The following is a 10,330-nucleotide window of genomic DNA, read 5'->3' on the forward strand; positions in this document are numbered from 1 at the left end:
GCCGGGATTTATCAGTTATCCTGGATGATTTAAGCCTTGACTCGGTTTCACGAAAGTGGAGGCACATAAATCACCATGGAGATTTATTCTGTGCAGCTAGCCTGCTCCTGACCAGGCTAACAGCCAGGCTAACAGCTAGCCTGCTCCTGACCAGGCTAACAGCCAGGCTAACAGCTAGCCTGCTCCTGACCAGGCTAACAGCCAGGCTAACAGCTAGCCTGCTCCCGACCAGGCTAACAGCCAGGCTAACAGCTAGCCTGCTCCTGACCAGGCTAACAGCCAGGCTAACAGCTAGCCTGCTCCCGACCAGGCTAACAGCCAGGCTAACAGCTAGCCTGCTCCTGACCAGGCTAACAGCCAGGCTAACAGCTAGCCTGCTCCTGACCAGGCTAACAGCCAGGCTAACAGCTAGCCTGCTCCTGACCAGGCTAACAGCCAGGATTTATTTAATCCTGGAGCCTTTTCTGATCACCCAGCAGTGGTTTTACCCTATTGTTATCAGCCTGGATTAAAATACAACAGGTGCATATTGCTGTTCCTTTAAGTACTGTTATTATTTAAAGTTGTGACCATTATTTTTTTTTAATAATTATTCATGTGACAGTCATTGTTCCTGTTATATTGCTGTATGAAGACTACTGTTCATATTGTTGTTAGAAGTTTGATGATTATGACAGTTGTTGAGATAATTAGATAAAATTTCAAGTTTTAAATGAAGTCTGTTACTAAGGGCAACACATACAACGCTGTACATTTCTATAGTTGACCAATGCACCTCGAATTATTTTAGTTGATTCATTTTTTTTATTTTTTATTCATTAACAATAAGGATCATGTTTGTTCCTCTTCCATGTGCATTGTATTTGGCATTCTTAGCACACAGTGTGTGTTGTCCAGTAAACTGGGACTATAATTTGGGAGGATTGTACAATTTAAAGAACATATCCTAATTGTACAATCCTCCCAAATTATAGTCTTAGTTCACTGGACCAGTAACTATCTAGTGATGTAGACTACTGGACATTCATGTAACAACAGGGAGAGGACACCTCAGTGGTTTTTGACCTTATATTCAGCTGGGGGGGGAAATAACTGATGAATATACTCTGTTCCATTCATGTTTACAGTGTGCATGGAATTTATCACTTAATTATCTTTATAGTTCCTAGATTTTCGAGTCCAATTTCTTCAGTGTCTTTATTTTCTATGTTCATATATACAAGGGAGCAAGGCATATAATATGTAGAGAAGGAAACTAAAAAAAAAAAAAACGCGAGAAAAAGCGTGGCAGATAATCGTGGACCGACTGAATGATAGTCTAAAATATACATTTATGAACTACTGCTCTTAACTGAAACCATTCACTGAGTCACTGTCATCTGCAAAAACCAACAGTTGTACACTTTGCATTAAAAGCGAGCAGTGGAAGTTAATATGATTTAGGAAATGTATATTTTAGCCCATGAGAGAGAGGGAGGAACAGAGCGAAAGATATTTATGCATCATATTCTAGTGTTGTAGAAAATTGATCTTCGTGGTAAATTTCCTGAGTAACATTATCTTCTGCTTACTTTTAAGGCAAAGAGTACAACTGTTAATTTGTGCAAATGATTAGTAACCTAATCCTTCAATGGTATGATTATGACTGTTTCAGTTCAGAGCAGAGGTCAGTTAATGTATATATTTAGGCTGCTTACGTTTCAGTCATTCAGTCGGTCCGTGATCGTCTGCTACACTTTCTCTGTTTCATTACAGCGGCTGTGTTTCTTTTCTTTTTATACAAATAATGTGTTTCACATCATCATACTTCCACAAGAAGCTGCTGCTCACTCTGTATAAAGTATGAACAATGATTATTCTCCATTTTGGCATCAGTAAATCTGTGATCGACCTCGCGGTCTTTTGAGGAAAGCCGTGGACGCGCATCTATCTGAATTACTTCATCCTGGCTCGACCTAGTCTCTCCTCCTCAGCCTGGCTCGGCCTTCGTGAAACGCACCAAGCCAGGATGCTCAGATTAGACTAGGTCAAGCCTCGCTTTATCAGTTATCCTGGATTTATATATTCTGCTTTTGTGAAACAGGCCCCTGTTTCACGCGCAGTCTGTTGCGCTTGAGGACACGATCAACAGTAGAGAGGCTGACACTGTTGATACCCTCAAAATTTACATGGTCCTCAATGATCTTCTGCTGAATTTCACTCAGTTTAATGGCATTGTTCTCACGGACCATATCAACAATTAGGGTCTCTTGGTGTGGGGAGAACATACCTGTCCTCCCACCCCCATGTGGCAGTCTTTCAATTCTACAAAAAGAGAACATGGAGTTACAAAAAATATACATGGAATACTAGGCCTACAAACAGTTAGACCAACCCTCCATTACAATACTACAGTACATTGGTACAGTGATGTACTGAAACATATATTTACTTACAGTATACTGTGGTACAGTATATAGTATGTCATACAGTAATTGCTGTCAACATTTACATACTGTACTATAATGTCAAAAAAAAGGTAATTACCTGTTCTCTTCTCTAAATCTTCAGATTATGGTGGACACAGTGAATCTACTGATGTTTGGTTGTACCCTTTGTCCAGCCTCCCTCATGCTCATACCATGGACAAGAACATGGTCAATCACAGTAGCTCTGATTTCATCAGATATTACTGTTCTTTGTCTTCGCTGACCACCTCGACCTCCTCTCACATGAACTCTTCCTCTCAGATTTCTATTCATTGTAGGGCCTCACAAACCAGTGCTCTCTGAACTGGCTTATATGTTCCCTCACATCATTAGCCACAAGTGGGATCAATTTTGAGTTGTTGTGTTCAAGTGGTGACACCTGTGCTTTAATTGTGTTTGACTTTTGTCACCTGTGCTCACCATTATGCAGCACAGGTGCATCACAACGAAAATGTGTTGGCAAGTTGTGTCTAAACAGGTGAAAAGTGCTTATGGTTTTGCCAAAAGAGTGATTGATTCAATCAGTGGGTTCAGGCAACTGAGCATTTGGTTCAGACAATAGGGTTTAGTGTTTTAGCAATTGAGAAAAACTGTAATCTTCCTGACATACAAATGTGTCACCAGCGAAGGACTAGAGCTCCAGGGACACCAAATTAAATTACCTTTCATAAATTACATTATCATTCACTTTGGGCTTTTATTTTCCCAGGTTACAGCTGACTTCTTGTCTCGGCTGTCTCGCCCCCCCCCCCCCCGCGAAGTCCTGCAGAGACCATCGAGAGGTAGAGAGAGAGATAGAGAGATTTATAATAATAATAATAATAATAATAATAATAATAATACGTTGAATTTGTATAGTGCTCTTCAAGGACTCAAAATCTCTTAATGTGAAACTGTCCTCGACCAGGAAGCCTTTTCTCTCTTGAAGTGCATTTTAAGACTCACATTGTCCTTCCACACACACACACACACACACACACACACACACACACACACACACACACACACACACGGGAGGGTCTGGCTAGTCCACATAGCATTCCTGGATGGGAAAAAACATGCTCTGGTTTACTGGCATTTCTTTAAACCAATCACAGTCCTCTTGGGCGGGGCTAAGCTCCGGACGGAGCCACGGTGCCTCTGCTAAATAGTCTCAGGAAGGAACTTGTTTTGGTGGAACGTGTGGACGTTCAAAAGTAGTTTTAGTTGTTCAACAGAAAACTCAGATTGGACAGATTCCAATCCAAGTTCAAGTCTTTTTTTTTTGCCAAAGCGACGCAAATCTCCTGGAATTCATTTTGGTGATTTTGCTCACACAGGACAATACAAGACAGTATAGGACAAGGATGGGAACACATCAGACTGGACATATACAGAAAAAACAGCAGATTTAAAAAAGAGACACATGGGTTGCTACCAATGTGTAAATACAATAAACTGACAATTAGATCAGACAAAGTGCTAGTGCATTTAGTGACAATGAGGAGGAGGACGTAGCTGTGTAAGCAGAGCTGATAAGGATATTGGTGTGAATTGAGGGCCATCACAGCCTGCGGGTAAAGACCCTGACACACCAACCAGATGGCCGACCGTCGGCAGAAAAGTCAGTCGGACTGATCAGTTGTCTCCCCGAGGTCCAAAAAGTGCCTCAGAACACACCGAAGAGACGCCGACTTGAGCGGAGGTTCTGCACGTGCACGAGACGTAATACGTCTCCATAGCAGCAGGCGGTGCTAATCTGTATTGGCGCCGAAAAGATGAAAACCAGCAGCTGATTGGACGAAAGCGTCACATGGGTCTGGCTGCTCCCAGAATTTTCAACCGGACATATTGGCGGCTTCGTTCGGAATACAATCTCATATTTTAAGTAAGGGTTAAGGTTAGGGTTAGGTGCCTTGAATTCAACGGTCGCAACGCTGCCTGGAAGGAGACGTTGGGGGCTTAAAACACCATCGAGCAGATATCTCCACTCTGAAAAGCATTCTTTCTCTCCAAGTACAGCATTTTAATATCTTTACTAAACCATGGCTTGTTATTGCTGTAAAGAATCCCGGACTTAGAAGGAAAACATACACTTTCAGCCAAGTGAATGTATGAAGTAACAGCATCACAGTATTCGTCTAGGGTGGTGAACTCATCCCTGAAGACAGACCTACTGATAGATCAGTAGTATGAAAGCATTCTTTTAATTCGTTTTGTGCTTGGATAGACCATTGTTTAATTACTTTTTTTAAGTCGGCTTAGTGAATTTCATTTTCTGACGGAAGCAATAGAATGGTATGCATTAGAGATTACACAGTAGCATTTATCGAGTGTCTTTTCTCCCCTGGTAGCTGTATGAATCTGCTGCTTGAACTTAGGTAGGGATTTCTTTAAGTCCACGTGATTAAAATCGACTAATATTAAAACCACAGAGTCCGGGTTAGAATTCTCCACCTCTGTTATCTGAGCCACCAGCTGCCAGATAGTCTAGCTAGCTGTCTGGATTTACCCTGCAGAGATCTGAGGAGTAGTTAACCATAGTCCTCACAAATCCACCGGAGGTTAGAACGCCAACACAGAGACAGAGGAAGGGGACTGATATCCATATATAGACTACGATATGACAACTCAATCAAAAACAATCAGTTGAAAAGTTTCTTCACATCTTTGTGAAGTGGGTTTCTCATTAATACGGCCGTGGAAACAATGGCCCAATCCCAAAGTGAGCCCTGAGGACTAAGGACTAAAGACTGACTTAACTGATCTCAGGTGCTGAGTGAGTGAGTGTGTGAGGCCACATGGGCTCAGATAGGTAGAAATGGGATTGGGACAGCACTTCACGAGATCACATGTTACCATGGCGATGCTTAATAACAAAGATGTTGCTGACACTTGCCGGTTTGGGAATTTTCATTTTAAGTTTGTTGCTTTCCACACGGCCAAGGCCCAGGAGACGGCGGCCTGATTCCACGTTGATTCAACCTCTTGTTTTACCAGCTGGACAACAGGCTGGTCTGTGCTCCGTGGTCGTGTGTCGTGCTGTTGTTTACCTTTGTAATTTCTGGATTTCCTTATGATCTCCACAGTAAACGTCGCAACGCTTTCAACCTTTCGTGAAGTGCGCATCGATGCAGACTCACGGAAAGGGCTCGGTAAGTGTGTACCCAAGCCCTCACGCCCTTTGAAATTCGCCCTTAGGAATTTCGTGAGAGTGCGCACCAAAGTCCGTGAGTCTGTGAGTCCGGACTTTGGGATTGGGCCCATGATTTCAGAACACAAAAGATTTTAGATAAGTTTACACGTCACAACTGTCAAAGCGCTCAGAAACTCTCTCTCTAAAGGCGCTGACACACCAACCCGATAACCGGCCATCGGACAGTCTGGGGAGGTCTGACTACACGGACTTGCTGACTTGCTGGGTCGGAGGGCGGGCAGTCGGACTCCATGACCAATCTGATTGGTGGAGAGCTAACCTGGAAACGAGGAGCGTGATGAATAACGAACGCCTCTCAAAATAACTAAAATCTTTTAAACTGACCTTTGTTGATCTGAAATGAAGACAGATTCAGCAGCTGCACGGCCTATTTCTCTCTTCAACACCGACACATGTATCATTCCTATTTTGCACTCGACGCACAGCGGACTTTTCCCTCCACAGACTCACGTTAGTAAATTAGACAATTAACTAGCTCCCGGGGGCGGTTCAGCAAAAAGAGGAGGCGTGTTCCAGCGCAAACGTTCCCTAGTGCTATTTTTGCAGTTTCAGAAAACAGTTACGCCACAGACCAGGAAAAACCTAGTCTAAAGTCAGTGGTGTGTTATTCAGATGCTATTTTAAGGGTGCATGCTTGTGTGCACACCATACACTTTCTTCTCTCATCTCATGAACGCAGCAGTTCCCATTTTTGCAAACCATACATAAATACAACATTTCCATGAATCATGGATGTGTTGATGACATAAATGAGGAAATATTAGAGGACTTAAGGAGATGTGATGTTGCATGTGCCGATGCCACTTAACCCAAATGCCCCAGCAGCAGCACGGGAGAGGAGAGACAGAAGAGCTGCATCGTCTATAGTGAGGTCATCTCGGTCTAATGGTAGACTACATTGCAAAAATATCACCATGCATTCATATCCTCGTGATTCCGTTAGAGTGAGCGCAAAACATCGGAAAGTATGTTTTTGTCACATTTCTTTATTTACATTTTGTCAAAAAGAAAAATCAATAGCAAACGTCGGTCTCCTCGGTTGTGAACGGCTCCTGGCGTGCGCCCATGGATGTTTTAAAAGCGTGCGCCTAGCAAATCCACCATTATAATAGCAATCCACCAACAAGCGCGCCTGCTTTTAAAGGGAATGTGAGAGAACGCTCTGATTAGTTTATTGCACGTTACGCCCAAACCACACCTATGAGTAATGTAGCTACTTCAGACCAAGCCATTTTAGATTTGTGCCCGAGATCCGCCCACAAAGCTACTTGCATTTGGCATTTGAGTTTCAGATCGTTAAAATAGGGCCCTGCATCAATCCCACATCGGTTATCAACTCACATGTCTGTTACCTAGCAACTGATGCTTTACTTTCTCTTCTCGGCGAGCTTTGCAGTGAGACATCGAACCAACACGGTGACATCTGCAGACACATGATGAGGTCATCAGAGAGGATCCCCGAGGAGAACGAGACGAACAGCTGAGCTGTTATAGAGCTCCGCTCCACATCTGGACTGGCACACACACACACACACACACACACAGACACACACACAGACACACACACACACACACACACACAGACACACACACACACACACACACACACACACACACACACACACACACACACACACAGACACACAGACACACACACACACACAGACAGAGACATCTGTACAGAAGCTTTATGTAACTCTGATAATCAGTAAAGGTCAGTCAGGTCAAGTCTCAAACAGCTGCAGTCAGAACCCCCCCGACGCTTCATCTCTCACACCTCCATACATCCACCTATAGAATATATATATTTAGGTCATGATTTGAAGCTTTAACATGTTGCATCCATGAAAGTTTAACATGAAAATCTGATATTGTGAAATTAAAGATAGGACAGAAAATAAGCAACAGCATAATAGGTGTCCTTTAAACTGTGTACAAAAGAAAATATTGACTTTTGGTTTCACACACACACACACACACACACGTAGAGAGACACACACACACGCAGACACACACACACACACACACACACACACACACACACACAAACGGTTAGGACAGAAAATAAGCAACAGCATAATAGGTGTCCTTTAAACTGTGTACATAAGTAAATGTTGACTTTTGGTTTCACACACACACACACACACGCAGAGAGACACACACACACGCAGAGAGACACACACACACACACACACACACACACACACACACACACACACAGGACAGAAAATAAGCAACAGCATAATAGGTGTCCTTTAAACTGTGTACATAAGTAAATGTTGACTTTTGGTTCCGTATGGGACATGAACAGCGGTCTCCTGGTTTAAAGACCCGTCCGTTTCCCCCCAACATGGCACTTCATACTGCGTCGCCTGTATAACATCCGTCTCCGTCATTATGACTGCAGACACTAAAGATGATCCTGCATGTGCCAAACTAACTCTGGAAGGGGAACGCAGAGCGTTGTAGTTTGACACGTAGAGAGACCAAGTTGGGAGTGAGAATGTCTCGATGTTTGAAATGTTTCTGAGTGCATTATTGTGTCTTTAGTTTCTTTGTCTGCATCTTTTTCTCTCTGTAGTTTGACTTTGATGTCAGTTTGAGTTGAGATCACTTTTCTGCAGGTGGATGTTTTTCTGTTTGAACAGATTGAATCAGAGCGAGGAGAGGAAAACTCTGCAGCCGCTCTGACTTTGATGTCCAGGAGTCGACTATATCAAAGAGATAAAACCTCCCGCTGGACTTTATCTGATGGAACCAGAGGAGAGGACGACGCCGGAACGTTTTCGCTCTTATTTTCTCTTGAGATGCTTCACCACAACTTTCTCTTCAGTGTAAACACAGAAACTTCAGTCTCTTTGTTGTGGTCAATGCTTTCTTGGTATTTGCATACAATTATATAGGGTGAAGTTAGGATGATGTGTGATGTCATGAGGGTAATGTGTGATGTCATGAAGCTGGCGTCTGTGTGTGTGTGTGTGTGTGTGTGTGTGTGTGTGTGTGTGTGTGTGTGTGTGTGTGAGAGAGAGACTGATGACGTTTAGAGCCTTTCCTCTCCCATCAGCAATAAATCCATTATGGCCACAGGCTGAAGGAGATTGTGAACAGCAGGACTTGTTGGCTGCACGATTAATGTCAGAGAGAGAGTGTTTGTGTGTGTGTGTGTGTGTGTGTGTGTGTGTGTATCTCAGAAGTTAGATGTAGCTCCTGCTACTGTACACCAACCCTCCATCCACCTCCCGCGGTAGAAGTAGAAAGAAATGGCTGCGGTTGAATAGTCAAATTTGCGTAGGAAGGTTCCTAACGGAGTGAAATGACCCTGAAGTAGTTAAGTGGCTGCCATGATAAGAGCTGTTGGAATTGTCTTAGTGATAAGGAAAGGTGCTTCAATGCTTGCTTTGTTTCCTCCTTTAGCATAAGACACACTGGACCATCCTTTACCAAAGGAAAGGAGATAATGCCTCCCACGTGTCCTTGACCACATTATTTTGACCATGTGTGAAAGTAGGAATATTATGTGACAATGCACCGATCGGCTCTGATGGCATCCAAATCTGTTACGCTTAAATCATCCACCCAAACCCACCCAAATGAATTACTTCCCCTGTCTACAGTCTGGGCTGTTGGGTTGTTCAATATGTCATTGTGTACTGCATAGGTTATGTGGAAATGTGTAATTTGTTCAATATGTAGGCTATTTGGGTTGTGCATTATATCATTTGTGCAATACGTAGGCTATTGGGGTGGGCATTATGTTAGCTCATTGTGCAAGGGCTGAGCTACACTTATTGTGGAGAATGCAGCCCACAGGGTTGTTCAATTAAAAACTGCCACTGAAAGGAGTTAATGTGCTTATATATAGGGACCTGTCTAATGTATGAGAGTATTACTATATAGGGACCTGTCTAATGTATGAGAGTATTACTATATAGGGACCTGTCTAATGTATGAGAGTATTACTATATAGGGACCTGTCTAATGTATGAGAGTATTACTATATAGATACCTGTCTAATGTATATGAGAGCATGTATGTGCTGTGAGATGCTTATTTTCTGTATTTTGTGTTGTCTTTGTGAAAAGGTCAAAACTAATTTCCCTTCGGGGACAATTAAGTATATCTTATCTTCTAGTCTCTGTTGGCTGTTGCCTTTTAAATGATGTATTGTAGTGATGTATCAGTGTCCTCTTTAAAGATTTACTTTAATGAGAGAGGCTGCTTTCAGTGACTAAACATTTGCTTGCCCAGTGATGTCCCTGTAGCTACAGTAATTGGCTTATTCTGGGATATTTAAACAGCAAAACTAAAAACTGTAGTTCACAGAGAAAACATTACTCAACTTTTAGCTTCTGAAATATTTAAAGAAGTTACGCTGCTGACTCCTGTTTTCGTGCGTAATGTGCACAGCAGCAGCAGACAGCTCTGCTCTGTTTACAGTTTAGAGAAATATTGTCCTCATTACAGCTTTTCTTGATTGCTTTGACCTGCTTAAAGAAACTGAGATCCACTGGGTTTTCATCATCACTGTCTCAGCGGAGCAGAAGACTCCTCTTGCAAATGTGTTAACCCTTTCTCATTGGATTGACACATTTCCCCCCCACACCCTTTTGCAGAACAGTTAACACGGATGTCATTCAAGCAGTCCAAACTCCATTGTTTTAGCTAT

At 42.8% G+C, this 10,330-nt stretch overlaps 1 long non-coding RNA gene across 1 annotated transcript in view; it reads left to right on the forward strand.

Annotated features, from left to right (window-relative positions):
- LOC118493954 overlaps positions 1–9,578 on the forward strand; it is a 19,650-nt gene extending 10,072 nt beyond the window's left edge. Inside the window, exon 3 of the long non-coding RNA XR_004895997.1 lies at positions 9,508–9,578. This is a non-coding gene — a long non-coding RNA (uncharacterized LOC118493954). The remainder of the gene's footprint in view (positions 1–9,507) is intronic.
- The last annotated feature ends 752 nt before the right edge of the window (positions 9,579–10,330 follow it).

Source organism: Sander lucioperca, chromosome 20 (genome assembly GCF_008315115.2).
Source record: "Sander lucioperca isolate FBNREF2018 chromosome 20, SLUC_FBN_1.2, whole genome shotgun sequence".
NCBI classification, from domain to species: Eukaryota; Metazoa; Chordata; class Actinopteri; order Perciformes; family Percidae; genus Sander; species Sander lucioperca.